The sequence below is a fragment of the Tupaia chinensis genome, unplaced genomic scaffold (assembly GCF_000334495.1).
Source record: "Tupaia chinensis unplaced genomic scaffold, TupChi_1.0 Scaffold000430_1, whole genome shotgun sequence".
In the NCBI taxonomy this organism is placed as follows: domain Eukaryota; kingdom Metazoa; phylum Chordata; class Mammalia; order Scandentia; family Tupaiidae; genus Tupaia; species Tupaia belangeri.
Window position 1 is genome coordinate 3,041,688 of NW_006159935.1, and position 15,946 is coordinate 3,057,633.

A 15,946-nucleotide genomic window follows, 5' to 3' on the forward strand; every position below is an offset into this window, starting at 1 on the left:
GCGGTTCAAATAATCATTCTTTTCTCTCTGTAGCATTAACTTACACCATTTTTTCTTCTTGTTATTGAAACCACAAACTAATTGCCTTAATGAATATATACATATTTTCTTCAACGTGCACGTTGCTTTTGAAAAAACAAACTAATCTTTCTGAGAAAACACTGTGACAAAGTCTTCCTTGAAGCAAGTTTCCAGCAGCCAGTGGGAGACGTGAGCCCTGGGCAGTTTGCACACATGTGGTGAGAGGCCAGAACTGAGCCAGGTCTAACTACTAAGAAGGTTTTCTACACACCGAACTTGCATAAAAGTCCATTCATGACTTCAGTGTGGCTAAGAGCCAAATGTCCTGATAATCGAGATTAAACATTTCAAGTTTTTAAAAATGACACTGTTCTCATTCCAGCCCGAGGACCAACTTCGATATGGCACTGTGTGACTTCTTTTTCCTCCCTGCAAGTCAGAAAATTAAGTTTTCTTCTTTTGCAGCCAGGGGCCACTCAAACAAATCTAATGGGTGTAGACAGCATTTCCTGCCCGCTGCAAGAAAATAATGGGATTGCCATTATTAACATGGCTCAAGGCGCGCACTGAGGTGGCATACTGAAGAAATTGACCTTTAATTTCCATCAGTTAGCCTGCACTGACTGCCTGGTTTAAAAAGAGAGAGAGAGAGAAGAAAGAAAAGAAGAAGTGAATGTTATTTTTTATCCCGCAGTAAGGTCTAACACTGGCTCATTCACACTCCAATCCCTATAACCCTTGCTATTCCACTGTGTTTATGTCTAGCACAACAACCTGCCAGTAAACAAGCAGCTGAAACTCAAGTTTTGTGTTTCTTCTCTTTTGCTTTTTTGGGGAACGTTTTCCAATTTACAAGAACTTGGTGAGAGTTAAGAGCTTCTAAAATAAAGAGAACTACACTATTCGTTGACACCTCTGCTGAATGGTCTGCGTGGTTTTAATGAAATGAGCACCCAGATGACAGGGACAGTGGCTAAGCTTTCTAGAAATACTTCCAGGTCTTCACCTGCAACACACTTCTCGCCAGCAGCGACATTTTACACCATTACAGAGATGAAGAACGTGGTCTGAGGAGGTGACCCCAAGATGAAAGGCAGGTCGTGGGAGCCCCATGGTTTCACCCACTAATGTCAAGGCCCAATCCCTCTTAAACACAGCTAGAACAACATTCACAAAACGAGAAGGAATGGGAGGAGTGACTCTCTTTTATTACAACTTTCCTTTGATCCTAGACTTAGGAGAGGAAGCAGAGCTGTCATATATCTACTTAAAAAGGGACGGCCTCTCTTGAAGGAGGCAGAGAGGAAGGAAAATACTGGCCGAAGTAGCACTTGTAATAACTAAGTACAACCTGGCATTCAGACATGGTTTTTTCCCCAAAAATGCTTGTTATATATATTATTTCTTCTTCTTCTTCTATTGCCAGAGGCCACATGTGCTCATTCTAGAGAAACAGAGTGATATGCCCCCGATGGGGCATGGTTACACTACAATCTTCCTTCCTCCATTTCTCTATCCCATCCGGATTTTGGACACACACGTACACACATTCAGTGTCTTTGTCAAGACCCGGGGACCAGGATTTGAACCATGTTAGACCAGGTAGGCTCTACTTCCCTATGCATAGAATTTAACCACTGTGCTTCAGGTCAGCCCTATTTATATTGTACCTGTCTACGGCTATGCTATCTTACTAAGATAAACGGCTCAAGATTGTCGTCAGGGATGAGCTGCAAACGCTGTCACTTAATAAGGAATTGAAGGTCAATGGCCAAACCACAACATAGCTCATGGCTAATATTCACATATACATTTACAGTGATTGAGAAATTTTTAGAAATAATTATCTTCCCATTAAGAAATACATCAGGGGCCAGCTGGTGGTGTGGTGTTTAAGGCGGCTGGATCCCAAATGACTGCTTTACAGTTGAAGTCCTGGACCCAGCAGCTTAAAACCATGCAGGGAGTAGATGAGTATAAGACCAAAATTCTCACAGAGCAGAGAAGGGATTATAATGTACCCATGCCTCGGGGGGTGCTTTCTCACTTTCTCTATCTTTCCATCAAGCATCCATGCCTTAGAGCAAAACCTAAAATAAAAAATAAAAATATCATTCGACAGTCACGGAGTAAAGCAACAGGATAATAAAAATATGGGGATGTCGAAAAAGTCATAATGCGCTTTTGCATAGAAAACTGTCATGACTATAAATGACACTTTAAGGATTTACCTTCTCACCAAATAGATTGACTCTAAGTGAGTAGTTTCACACAGCTCTCAAACATGACACCCATGTGTGATAATCTGCTATTGTCTGTACACAAAGCCCTAAGAATACCCAAGAAAAATGGTTTCCCTAAACAATTTTCCCTTTTCCATCTAACACACCTTGCAATTAAACTTTCTAGAAACTCATGCTATGCCTTGTCATAAAAAGTGTTCTGAAAGACACTTCTTGGCTAAAACTGAAATCTACTGAAGATATACAAATATACCAATCTGTGTTAAAAATAGATTAAAACAGTTCATTATCCTGCCAAGAACATCTGACCGTGGGTAGTTGAATTGTCCCTCTACTGAACTCACAGATGACTCAGTGGAAACTAGAATTTGGAAAACTTGCCATCCCTGGGCAATACAATGGGAATAAACTCACTCAGCTTTGCTGGTGGCTCACCCTTCCCAAGCCCTCGCTCATTCTCCTCCCTCACTCCGACTGCTCTGCTCCTCATAAAAGCAAGGATGAAAAACAAGCAAAACTAGAAAGCTGATGGCAAACACATGAGGTCCAAAAGTGAACCCAAATGAAACTAACATAACCTATAAGAAATATTTAGTTAAATTCACTTTCCCTTTTTAGCTAACAATTGGGTTGTTGGAAAAGTCATGATGAATTTTTAGTCCGAAGACAAGAAAAAAATGCATGATGACTTTCCAACAACCCAATACTATGCCCTAATAGGTACGAACAAACTCCCGAGGACACTGTACTAATTTAAGAGAATCAGAAAGCGAAACATAAATAGGAAATGACATTGTTTCTATGTTTATATTGAATATAACGAGCAAATGATAAAACGCTGTTTCAGAATTCTCAGATTGCAACAGGTCATTAAGATCTATTCATAGCAGGCTAGCCTCATAGAAGTAGGCTAGCTTCTAGCCTAGTGGGTAAGGGAACCAGAACCCACATGGCTGACCCTGATTCAAATCCTGGCCCAGTGGCATAAAAAAAGCATGCTGGGCCGTATGCATACATGCCCAAAACCCAATAGGGATTGCATGTGACTACGCCACACGAGGGCTGCTTTCCCCTTTCTCTGTCTTTCTCTGGCTAGCACACAACTCCTCTGGCAATTAAAAAAAAAGTTCTAATTACAGCTACAAGTCAGTAAGTCACATAGAAAAGTTAAAATATGTCCAAAAATCAAATAAATCTGCAAGTAACTGTTTCTTCATTAATGAAATTTATAGTAAAGTAAGGTATTGATTACAAAAGAAAGCCGGAAATGAAATACAGGCTTTAAAAACTATTACCCATGTTTTTTTCCTCTAAACTTCCCTTTAAAAAAGCTTTTTTCATAAGCTCACTTTCTAACATACTCAAAACTATTGGTTATATACTAATTTCCTTGAAAATGAGTACATGTACATAGGCAAGTTTTGGTATCCCTTATCTAAATAAAGTGTATCTCTGCTTTTAGGTGATGGCAGTAAAATGGCAGTATGAGGTTACAGAGAAGAAGATGTAAGCAATTAAAATATAAGCAAATAAAGCACTCTAATCCTCAACTAAAACGTATTCCCTTGGAAATAGATTCTTACGACTGTCTCTCTGCACCTTGAAGTAGAGAGTCAGTTTCTAAATGATCTTGACCATCGGTTCAACACTACGGCAATCTGCATCAAGAGGTGTGAGGCTCCCCAACCAGCAAGCCCTGAAAACTGGAATAAAACAAAGGTCCCCCGGTCCCCAGTGGCAGAGAAAAGGGGTCATCCAAGCAGCCCAGCACTAAGGAGCACTCCTTTGGCGTGCTGCCCGTTCAAGGCCACCTCACACGTACTGCCTCCCTCCTGAGGCAGGGCAGAAACCAGAGACTGGCTCTCACAGCCCTCGCCATTCCGCCATTCCGTGGAAACACAATCTCCAGAGAAGCACCCTGCTCCGCCTGGACAGAGGGGTACTTCAGTGAAGCTGCAGGAAACTGCCTTAGGGAACGCCAGCCTGGGGGCTACACCGCCACTCTCCCTGTCCACACACACACACACAAGGCAGGCATGCAAGTCTGGCCCCACTCTCCAGCCCTGTCCTTACCTCACCTCCAGTGAACTCACTTTCTAAAGATGGAGCAGAGAGCTAAATGATTTCTAACAAAGGAAGCATTTAGGGTTGCCAGCTACCCAGGTTTAGCCTGGGCCGTCTGGGGAAGTGCAGGGCTCCTCCTCTGAAGCCCGAGGTCGCCTTTAATTAACCGCAGGAGCTGCTCTTCGAGTTCTCCGAGATGAGACATGCTCCAGTCGGCTCTGCGCTCATCCCATCCTGTGGCTGCTCTGGTACAACCCAACCACCACGGATATTAACCTTAAAAGGAGCGAAAAGGTTAGGCTTACAGATGGAGGGTCTGCTCCTCCAGGTGCGAATCACAGGGACAGCACCTTACGCCACATAAACGAACTTAATGAAAACCATGGAGGATGAGCAAAGCCCCGTGACCCCTGAAAGGACTCTTCAGCGAGTTTTTAAAGTGTCTGAACAAGTCAAACGTCACCGCCATTTTTTAACCAACCGCTTCCCATTTTTCCCATTCACTATATTGAATTTCTTAGGAAGTATACTTTTAGGCTCCAGTTTCTCTCATTCTAAGCTTAAATTGCTACTAGAGTAAACAGCCTAGGAGAGTCTCCCTCACAGGAGATGTCTAACATATTGTTATCATTTCAGAACTAAATGCTGGGTTTCTGGACAATAAACAGTTTGAGCACAGAGAAGGCATTCAGTTCATTAATTCAGTTAATTAGTATTCAGCTATCTGGGGATACGAATAGACACGGCAGCAAGTCTGCAGGCATAAATAAGATAATCAACGCGAACTCTTGAGAAGCAGAGTGATACAGCTGAGAAAAGTTCTGCAACCAGTCGAGGTGGCCTCAGTCAAGCTTTCCAACCTTTTTGAGCCTATCTTCTCTTTGATTCACTCAACAAACATGTATAGGATACTTGGTATGTGCCCACTTCTGCTGTGCCACTGGAAACACCTGTAGAAAAACAAATAGCTACCATCCAAAATGATCTTAACGGATAGATGGACTATACATATGGGTGGAATATATATTGATATGGAAGTACACGGAGAATGGTGGGTGCTCAAAAATGGCCATCTCCATTCCCGTATCTGACATCTGACTTGTGGTCGAGTGTCTTCCCGTGTACGTAAAACTGCCAGTGACTGGCTATCGTTTTTCTCCAAAGAATAGAATGGTAAAAACCTTCTACGCCTGAACCCTTCAGGTCTGCCCTAGTTCCTAATAGGAGCCCTCTTATCTCCTAAGGACTCCTCTCACTTCACTTCTTTCAAGTCATTAGATCAAAAATCGTAAAAGGATAGATTACCAAGAGACCAACGCCCCAAGTCCCAGTTCCCAACTTAATCATATCGTTCACCTAAAACATCTGACCACATAAAGATTCCCAGATCCTATACCAGACCTAATGGATGAGAGCCACAAATACCCCACCGGAACACACAGCCCTACAAGCCTCAGGGCATTCTTCTCTTATCAGGAAGGCTTTAACCTGCAAAGGGCTGAGGTCATTCTCCTCCAGGTCCTTCCAAGACGTGCTCTTCGACCCTTTCCCCATGGCTTAGCTCAGCACTGAACAACTCTGCCCTGTAGTCTAACAGAACCGGCTCTCAGCTGGTCCTCAAACATCTAAGCAAGACATAGTTGAGGGAAGAGTGGATTTAGTCCTTTAATATCTCCCTTCTAGAAGTTTACTATAAAAGGTATTTAAAACAACCAGAAATCTCTAAAAATTTACCTTTTCAAAAAATTCTCATTTGTAATTCCTAAACTGATTCCAATGCACAAGCAAAAACAAACATAATTAAGAGCCATACTTTTAGGGGATAAAAATAGAAGCTACTTGTTCAAATTTTCTGAGTCAATTAACAATCTAATAGACATGAAAAAAAGTCTATGTATTCTCCGGGGAACTTCCATTTCTTTAAAGTAGCAATAAATGAAAAGCTAGGTTTACATTGAAGATGATTCATACCTTTGTTTTAGTTTGTTTAATTAAATATTTACTAGATAGTTCCCCATTGTATGGAGGAAAAGACCAAAAAAGAAAACTGCGGAAGCACAAAAATGTCTCTAACATGACCCATACTTCAGAGATTAAATTCAGTGAAAGGTATACTGACTGAGTGCCCAAGGGAAGATCCTAAGTGAAAATGGCACATTCAACCTGGAAATCCAGACATCCAACCACTGAGCCATCCAGCCATCCAATGAGCATTGGCCATGTAGGCACCAGGAGAGACCCTAAGTTAAATCAGCCATCATCCCTACACTCAAGTAAAGGGGACACGCAGGGGACAAAGGACAAGAGTCCTAAAAGTATAAAGTGCTAGATGGAAGTTCGGAAAATGATAAATTATATCAAATCAGGGCTCTGGAACACAAGGAGGGTGGACAAAAACGAATGGGATGCTATTTTCTTTTGAGTAGGTCAAAAGTCAATAAAGAACATTCTTAAACACACGGTCATAATTCTTGCAGTCTCTCTCGGATTATAGAGACCGTGACTCTCAGTATCTTTTGATATCACTTGGTAACAATCTGACCTCTAGAGAAACTTGTAGGCCACAAAAATGACCAGGCATGTTATGAAAGTTCACGTAGGAGAGGACTATCAAGTGGTTTATATATACAGCAATATATATTTATAGCAATACTCACACAAACTCAAATTACTCTCACACCCTTGGAACTTCACGCTCACTCCCCCAGAGTTCGGGAGTAGATAGCACGCACTTTATGGTAGTGGGTGGCATGTAATTTCCCCATAACTCTTTGTATATCAACTTAACTATATCTCCCCATGAGAATTTGTATCTGATATTGTCAGTATTCCCAATTATATGCTTTACACCCGCGGTCTTAAGCTTTATATCCCATCACTTAATGAAAATCTTGCCCTATCTTTTGGTAAAATAATCCAACTAAACTCAACATCGAACATCCCAGAAGCAAAAATAAGTAACTAAATAAAATCAGCACTTAGAGGGCAGCAATGACTGTGCATTTATGAGATCTAGGGCCAAGTTTAGGTAAGACAGACAGAACGCTCCTTAATGTGCTTACGCAGGCTAGGGAACTGGAGAACTTTAGCATCTCATGTACTTCCAATAAGAGTACTAAATGAGACAGCTTACACCATTTCTCTTCCGTGAAAATCGAAGTTTTCCTCAAGTACTAAAGATGGCAAAAGTGAATGAAATGTGTTAAGGTCTAAGAAAAGTGGCAGGAGTAAATGCACATTTTCTCCTTGACTTCTAGATGACATTGTGAGATGCATGACAGGCTGCCTTTCTGTGCTTACACGGTCTAAGGATATTAATCAACTACCGATTCATCTAAATATTAAAATTCTTTTTCCCCCTCCAGAGAGCTACTGCTTTTGAATAGTTTCCTCTTAAATGCAAGTCAGTTAACAAACTAAGAAAATTCTGATCTCCATAAAATGACCTAGGGAAATCTCCATTTATATTGCAATAAAGGATGAGAAAAATAGTATTACTTACCTCCATACCTGTCTGGAGTGGATGAAAGGGAGCAAATAGATTGGGTGGGATAAAGCTTCAACATGAGATTGTTTCACTGTCATAAGGTATGCGATTAAGGGACCAGCAGTTGGTGTAATGGCTATGTTGCTGGACTCCCATTTAGTCGACTGCGGTTTGAGTCCTGAACCTGGTGGCTTAAACTCACACCAGGTGCTTGTGTGTGTGTGTGCCCAAGATCCCGAGAGTAGAATGGAGGAAAAGGGATTGCGGTGTGACCATCCCCCCTACGGGGTGATTTCTCACTTTCTGTCTGTCTGTCTGTCTGTCTCTCTCTCTCCCTCTCTTTCTGGTGGGTACACACACCCTATAGCAAAAACCTCTCAAAAAAAAAAAAAAAGACATACAATTAAATTTTACCATTTTAACAACTTTAACCATATAGTATCATTATATGTATTCATAATCTCATACAACCATCATTGCTTTTCATTTCCAGAACTTTTTTTTTTTTATCCTCCCAAACAGAAACTCTGTACCCATTAAAACCTATCTCCCCATTCTTCCCTCCCCCTAGTACCTGGCAACCTCTATTCCACTTGCTATCTCTATAACTTTACCTATTCCAGGTCCCTTACACAAGAGGAAAAATACAAATATACAATCATTTTGTGTCTGGCGTACTTCACTTAGCATAGTATTTTCAAGATTCATTCATGTTGCCGTAGGTATCAGAATTTCATTCCTTTCTACAGTCGAATAATATTCCATTATATGTGCATACTGAATTTTGTTTGGCTAAAATGAAATTTGTTTCATCTGCTGATGGGCACGTGCGTTATTCCCACCTTTTGGTTATTGTGAATGAGGCTGTAAATACAGGGGTACACAGCAGAGAAGGGCCAACTCTGACCCCGAAATAGTCAACAAGTACTGGAAAACCTTGTCTCGGCAACTGGGTCTAAAAAGGAAAATACCTGAGGGTTTTTTGTTTTTCTCCCCCTACGATATGGTCTCGCGGTCTCCATTTAAAATGACAGGCTCACGCCACCTCCTATGCCAGCCTCAAGCTCATGAACTTCCTGTTTCCATGTCCCCAAGTCACTGGCATTACAGGCACAGGTTGCCCACACTCGGTCCTTAGATCGGGCCCCATCAAACCAGGGCCTCCCACGTGGTCCCAACTTGTGGCGTGTAGCATTTTTGCAGCCCAGCACAGCAGCTGGGTCTAGTCTCAGATACTTTAAAAGGAATGGATTCTTATTACTGGTAAACTCATATGGCACTGGAACTAAGCTTCCCAGCTGAGTCTTGCTTTAGTAAAAGTAAAGGAGGGGTGTGCGTAATTAATTCATCTAATCTTAGACTTTCCACGATGATGCCGAAAGGCAGAGGCAGGAGGAGATGGGCAGCTACAGGCAATAAGGATGTCTTTAACCCTCAACACCTGATCTGACCAACTGCCAGCGAGTGCTTGCAGGTGACAGACGAGATGAACAACTAGCAGAACAAATGTCAACAGAGAGACTCCAAAAGAAGTAAACAGGCATAATTTGGAGTCTACTGGTGGACTGAAGTGGGGGGCAGGGTAGCAATGGTGCCTGCCACTCTGACTTATTGTATATGCAAGTCATACAGTTCTAAATGTGGCCGGTAAACTGTTTCTTGTTCATTTACTTCATAGCAACCCACAAAGCATACCAACCTCCCAGCGGCTCCTGTATCTCTGCGAAAAGCCTGGCAGTAGAACCAGCTACAACTCATTCTTCACTTTCACACTGCGTTTCAATAAACTGATTTTCCCCCAGCTGCTTAAAAACGGTTTGTCCTCTTAATTAGGTAAATATTCTCTTATGAGCTATTTAAACCTCTCATATTTATAGTAAAACCTTTTCATATAGAATGAAACCAAGCTTTAGCCTAGCCTTGCCTGGATGATTGCAAATTACTAAATAGTTACATGCAGGCAATGAAGATATTTTTAATGGAGACTCTTCTTTCCCAGACCAATTAAATCATTTTATTTCCAAAGATTTAAGAATCTTCAATTATTTTTCAAATGTACTATATTTTTTCATGTGTAAAGACCGTTTTCTAGAAAACCGTTTCAATAGAAAGCTTTTCATAATTGTGAGTTAGCATTACAGCAACTTAGTTTAACTAAACTTTTCTGACTCACCTTCCTAAGAATCTTTATTACTTCTTGCAGGGTCAAAACAAGGATGTATCCTTACATTCTAATATAACTTGGAATTCTTGAATTCTAATAAAAATTTAGTTTTATGCACAGCCTCAAGGTGCTTCAATTTTAATATTTCTCAGTTTCAGAAGACAGCAGAGAACTGAAGTTGCAGTACAGTTTTTGGTGTTTGTAGTACAGAGCAAAACGACAAATAAACCCTAACTCCATGTAAACAAAAGAATGTTACTGCTAAGTTAAAAACCATTGCAGCATCCTCTTTTAATAAATTAAATGGCTGAGAATAATGCTTTTACTGATTTCCACAATTTTCCCTTAACCCTATTTTAATATTTCACTTCTATTTAACATAAGCTAGAACATTAAAATTCTGTTGGAGATACTTGTGGAAGAAGCTAATGCTGGATTCAGATTATACATGATGAAAAAAATAAACCAGACTAAAACAGCACTAAAAAGAAAAAGATGAATTGAAGTTGCTTTGTTCTGCCCTAGGAGTTTGGTGTTAGAAACTGCTGTCTGTAAAACAGCCAAAAATATGAGTAAAAGACCACTATTTGTGAATAAGGGAGGGGAAAAAGCCTCACCTTCACAAAAAAATAAGTTGAAACATAGTAGCATATTCCATTAACAAAGAACCTAGTCCAGACTTCAATAAATGCTTCTGAGTTGATAAATGAATAAAGTAAAATTATATCTTAAACTCAATTTTAAGACATCTTTTTAAAGAATTACTTGTTAAGTCTATTTATCATTGTTATTATTTTTTAGTTTGCTACAAGGCTCATATGCTTACTAGAGAGAGAGAAAGAGAGGGAAATTAAGAATGCAAGTCTCCAGGTCCAGGACTGGAACCGTGGTCAGCCATGTGTGAGTCCACCGTCTTAACCACCATGCCACCTGTTGGCCTCCAGACAGGAGACATTTTAAACACTAATAGTTACTAAAATATCAAGTCACAGTAACTTTGTCTCAATACCATCTCACGAAAATCTTTTTCCTCTCAGTTATTTAAAACTGATGAGGAGTTTTAATAAAAGTATAGAAACAAAACGTAATAGGAGCCAATGCCTGAGCTGACAGTAAGTATAGCCAAGGACCTCAGAACTTCCGGTCCGCCACTTCTGGAGCGTACATGTGCATATCTCGATAGTTGACAAGAAAAATAAAGGATTCAAGGATTGACCCACTCTCACACTGAGGCATCTCCTCGCCTACAGATGACCTTGAATCAGACCAGACTGGCCTGTCCCCTACAACAATGCTAGCCTAGCTACCGGCCAACGTCCCAGAAACTTCCCAGAAACGTGGGGATGGAATCACTGACGTGCAGTCAAACTTTTGAAAAGTTGCCAATCACCCAGTCATGTGACACGTCACAATGTAGTGGCGCAGTGCACCGCACACCTAAGCTACATGACAGTCTGTTACGCTCCTGTGGGACCGTCTCACATATGGTTAGTCACTGACCAAAACATCGTCATGCAGCACATGAATGCATCCCATTATGAATGGAGAGGAAAGAAAGCACAGCAATGTGGGGCCAGCCCATGGCATGGTGGTGAAGGTGGACAGATTCCCACATAGCCAGTCTCACAGTTCAAGTCCCAGACCTGGGGGCTTGAGTCCGCATCAGGTGTGTGTGCACGCATGCCCAAAGCCCCTAAGGAAGGAGAAACCGAGAAGGGATTGCAGCGTGAACATTCCCCATTAAGGGAAAGGTTTTCTCTCTCTTTCCCCCCAACAAGTACATGTGCCTTCTGGCAATTTTTTATTCCCCATTAAGGGAAAGGTTTTCTCTCTCTCTTTCCCCCCAACAAGAACGTGTGCCTTCTGGCAATTTTTTTTCACTTTTTTTTTATCATCCTCATAATCTTCTTTATCTTACATTGGATTACATATAACTTTACAGTGTATTACATTGCTTTTTCAAAAGGGAATGCCATGCATGTCAGTCAGTACAGAGACATTAATCTCCCCACTTCATTATCCAATATCTTTTCTATGTTTTCCCCAATCATTATTATTATTCTTCTAATTATTTTTTTAAACAGTCAATCACTATTTCTCATTTTGCTTGTAAAAAGACTTTGCCCATCATGAAATACTTCTCAGACCAATCCAGTTGAGAATACTATACATGTCATCATCAACAGGTAATAAGCCATATCTGTTTCTCACTACCGTCCTGCCTCTCTATTGTTCTCTTGCTATCTTTCTCAATCCTCTTCTCTTCACCCCCCATTCCACACTGCACTATTCTCATTAAGTACCTGCACTGCTTTTATGTCCTCCAATTGTTCGCTCTCTACCATAGAGTGCGGATAGTCGGTATATATTGAGTGGATACATACAAGATCTTTCTTTCATAGCCTGGCTCACTTCACTCAGCAATAGATCCTCCATACTGACCACTTTCTATCAAATGCCTTCTGGCAATTTTTAAAAAACTGTTTTGCAAACTATCTAAACACAATTCAGAAGGGCTCTGAAAATATGTACAGTAATACTACAGGACCAGTTCGGCTTTCAACTTTAGGATCGAGTGAACTACTGTACTGAGTTTGTTCAAGGCTTCGACCAACACTTTCCAATATACTGACTTATAATCCTTTGTGAAAACCTTGACAAAGTTGAGGTGAGATGTTTTCTCCTTTTATTAAAATGAGGAAACCCAGGTTAAGAGAGGTTCAAAACCCTATCACAGACACATGTCTGAATAGTAAAACCACTCTCTGACAGAACACATTCAGACTTTAAGCTGATACACACATGTGGCCCTCGACCCTTGCCTACCATTTCAACATCTTCATTTTGTAAGATTATAGTAAACTTTTCATTTGTATTAAGATCCCTATGTCGTACAAATCAAACCATACATCATGAGCTATATCGTGTTTCCTCTAAATGCCACACTCACTGAGACATTCTAATTCTATTTATAACAAGGTTCTTATCCTGGTTCCCTGAAAATAGTGCAGGTAAAAATAGCCTGTCTCAACTACCTGCACGGTCACTGCTGATGCCTCACCTGCAACTGAATTCACAACGCTTGCAGCTGGGGGCAATGTAATCCACGAACACTAAGACAGAACTTTAAAGCTGATTTACTGACCTAAGTCCTTCAGGATGTTACAATGCTTCAGAGTCAGGATTATGAACTGCCATTATCCCTGGACAGTACTAAACTGTGCAAAGTTCAGCAGATTCACATATATTTATACTGAACCTGGAAACTGCCTCTTAAAAATCCTAATAAAAAAAAGATTACTTTATCATTAGTCTTTTCCTGAAGGCATAGTATTGGGGAGAAAAAGGGACTGGGTGATCAGATATTTGTGCATGAAATTCAGTCCAGATCAATGAATGCTTCCTTTGACCCGAATTGGAATTTCCGCTACTTCACACAAAATCAGAAAGTTGTGACATTCCTCTTTACCAAGTGAACCACCGTAACGGATTTAAATTAAATCTGCTAATCAGAAAACTATTTGACCACCTACCATTTAAAGGATCTTGGTTTTAATCTTACATATTCCTTCCAATGGTAGATTTATCAAGTGTTTAATATTTGAACTTCATACTTGGATAATAAAACAATGATTTTAATTGTTCACATTAATACTGCCACTACATAAGGTGCGTGACGATTTACCTGACACGTATGAAGTCACCTGATCACAACCGCTCAGTGAACAGGTGAATCTAAACATGAGGGGGTCCATTGTTTTTTCTTTTGCAATTCTTAATTAGTGACTTTCTATACTGGTTCCTATTAAAACTCCTTTAAAATAACCAACAAACTCTCCTTTTTCAATAATTCCATATGTAATTATTTCCACCAAATAAGAAAATGTCAAAGGAATCTCTCTTGCTGAAAGATGAAAGCGTCTGTCCACCAGTGTTAACTATGACATGTAATCTTAAAACATAAATAAAGGGCTTATTTTATTCACTCTTCAAGCGAGAGCAAGTTGAGCAGTAGCTAAACTCAGCCCGTGCATTCCACCTGAGGTCGGAATCGAAGCATCCTCTGGTGGTATGGAAAAACTGGACCAAGAAATCTAACAAGCACTATGACCCAGTTACACGTGAATAGATTTAGGGGTCAGAAAGTTCTACATTGCATTCTTCAGTAAGGTAACCACAATTCACAGCGGCAACTGGGGCTTAAAATGATGAAATAAAATCTAAAATGCAGGTCCTCAGTTGCATTAGCCACTGTTCAAATGCTCAGTTACAGCTGCCTGGACAGCACATTCAGAACCATTCCCATCATGGAAGGACGTTCTAGTGGATAGAGCCTTTGGAAGCTGTGTGATCTTTTGCAAGTTACTTAATTTCTGCCAACCTCAATGCCCTTACTTGGAAAATGTGCCTAATACCACCGACTGCAAGGCTGTTAGAATTTTAATGAGATAATGTACAAGAAGCACAGAAGACTGCTTCGCACACAGGAGACGTCTATGAAAGAGTAGCTATTAATACCACCTCGACTGGACTCTGAGCTCTGCTGGTCACCCTGAACAAGTCACTGTCCCCGTCTGGACCTTATTCTCCTACACGGAAAAGATTGGGAAGCTCTTCTGATTAATGTCTATGGCCCTCTTGAACCTTACCATATTTAATGAAGTTTTAACCAAAAGGGGTGCAAGCACTTGAGTAAAGGGCTGGGAGGCTCCTGGGGTTTCTAGCCAATCCCAAGCATTCTTCCAGAAACCCCAGAAGACTGACTCTCCAATATAGCCCATGGTCTGATGTCAGCTATTTTTAAAGTCTGTCTTAAAAGATTACGGGAATCTCTCTCTGAAATTGTATATACTGTAATTAGAAGATACATCCCCCCCCCATTCCACGGTGCGATCTTTCAGTTCTAACCTTTCTTTTAAACGAACACTATCTTCACACACTTTTTTTTCCTTAAAAGCACTGAAGCCATTTAACCAAAAGGGGTGCAAGCACTTGAGTAAAGGGCTGGGAGGCTCCTGGGGTTTCTAGCCAATCCCAAGCATTCTTCCAGAAACCCCAGAAGACTGACTCTCCAATATAGCCCATGGTCTGATGTCAGCTATTTTTAAAGTCTGTCTTAAAAGATTACCGGAATCTCTCTCTGAAATTGTATATACTGTAATTAGAAGATACATCCCCCCCCCCATTCCACGGTGCGATCTTTCAGTTCTAACCTTTCTTTTAAACGAACACTATCTTCACACACTTTTTTTTCCTTAAAAGCACTGAAGCCAAAACACTTTAAATGCACAAGCCAGTTGAAAAACAATTTTGCAAGGACTGATTTTTTTCTTACCAGCCATGCCTATTCCTGGCCAGCCTGTGGGTGCCCCTCTGGTGTTCAAACAAAGTGAGAATTGTACCGTCATGGGTGAGGTCCTCTCTAGGGCCAGAAAGACTTTACCCTGGTTAACAGCTGCTCCCAGGGAGCCAGGGAATTTACTCAACTCTGGATCCAGAGTCAGCCTCCAACAGCGGCAACTGAGGGCCCCCACAAGAGGCACAAAAGCAGGGTCACAGGCTGTGAGTGGCTGTGGGAGTTGCCCAGACCCACAAGGGTCACGGCTCTAACTTGGGGCGGAGGAGCAACCCCAACAGCACAAACCGAAACGGAGCGGTGCGATTTTTGCCCGAGGGCCCGAAGCCTCAAAATTATTCCAGAGCAGATCCCTTTCCTTCCGGGTCTGTCTGCTCCCTTGGACTCCTTGCCACAACCACCCGGCTCCGCTGTGCCAACGCCCCACCTCTTGCCACATTTATAACGTAAAGAAAGAAGGGGGAAAGGGGCATATCCCCTCCCCTTTAGTTTTCCCCGAACGAGGCCTGGAAACCGGAGGATATTCAAATCAAATCATTTGCACATTAAAAAATACACAGGCAAGCAATCAGAGTGACCACCCAACAAAAGACCTCGCGGGTTCCAAAATA

The 15,946-nt window shown here is 41.2% G+C and overlaps 1 long non-coding RNA gene across 1 annotated transcript in view; it reads left to right on the top strand.

The window, feature by feature from the left end:
- LOC102494518 (uncharacterized) overlaps nucleotides 1-9,669 on the top strand; it is a 19,347-nt gene extending 9,678 nt beyond the window's left edge. Inside the window, exon 3 of the long non-coding RNA XR_001370851.2 lies at nucleotides 9,494-9,669. This is a non-coding gene — a long non-coding RNA (uncharacterized LOC102494518). The remainder of the gene's footprint in view (nucleotides 1-9,493) is intronic.
- Nucleotides 9,670-15,946: the final 6,277 nt, after the last annotated feature.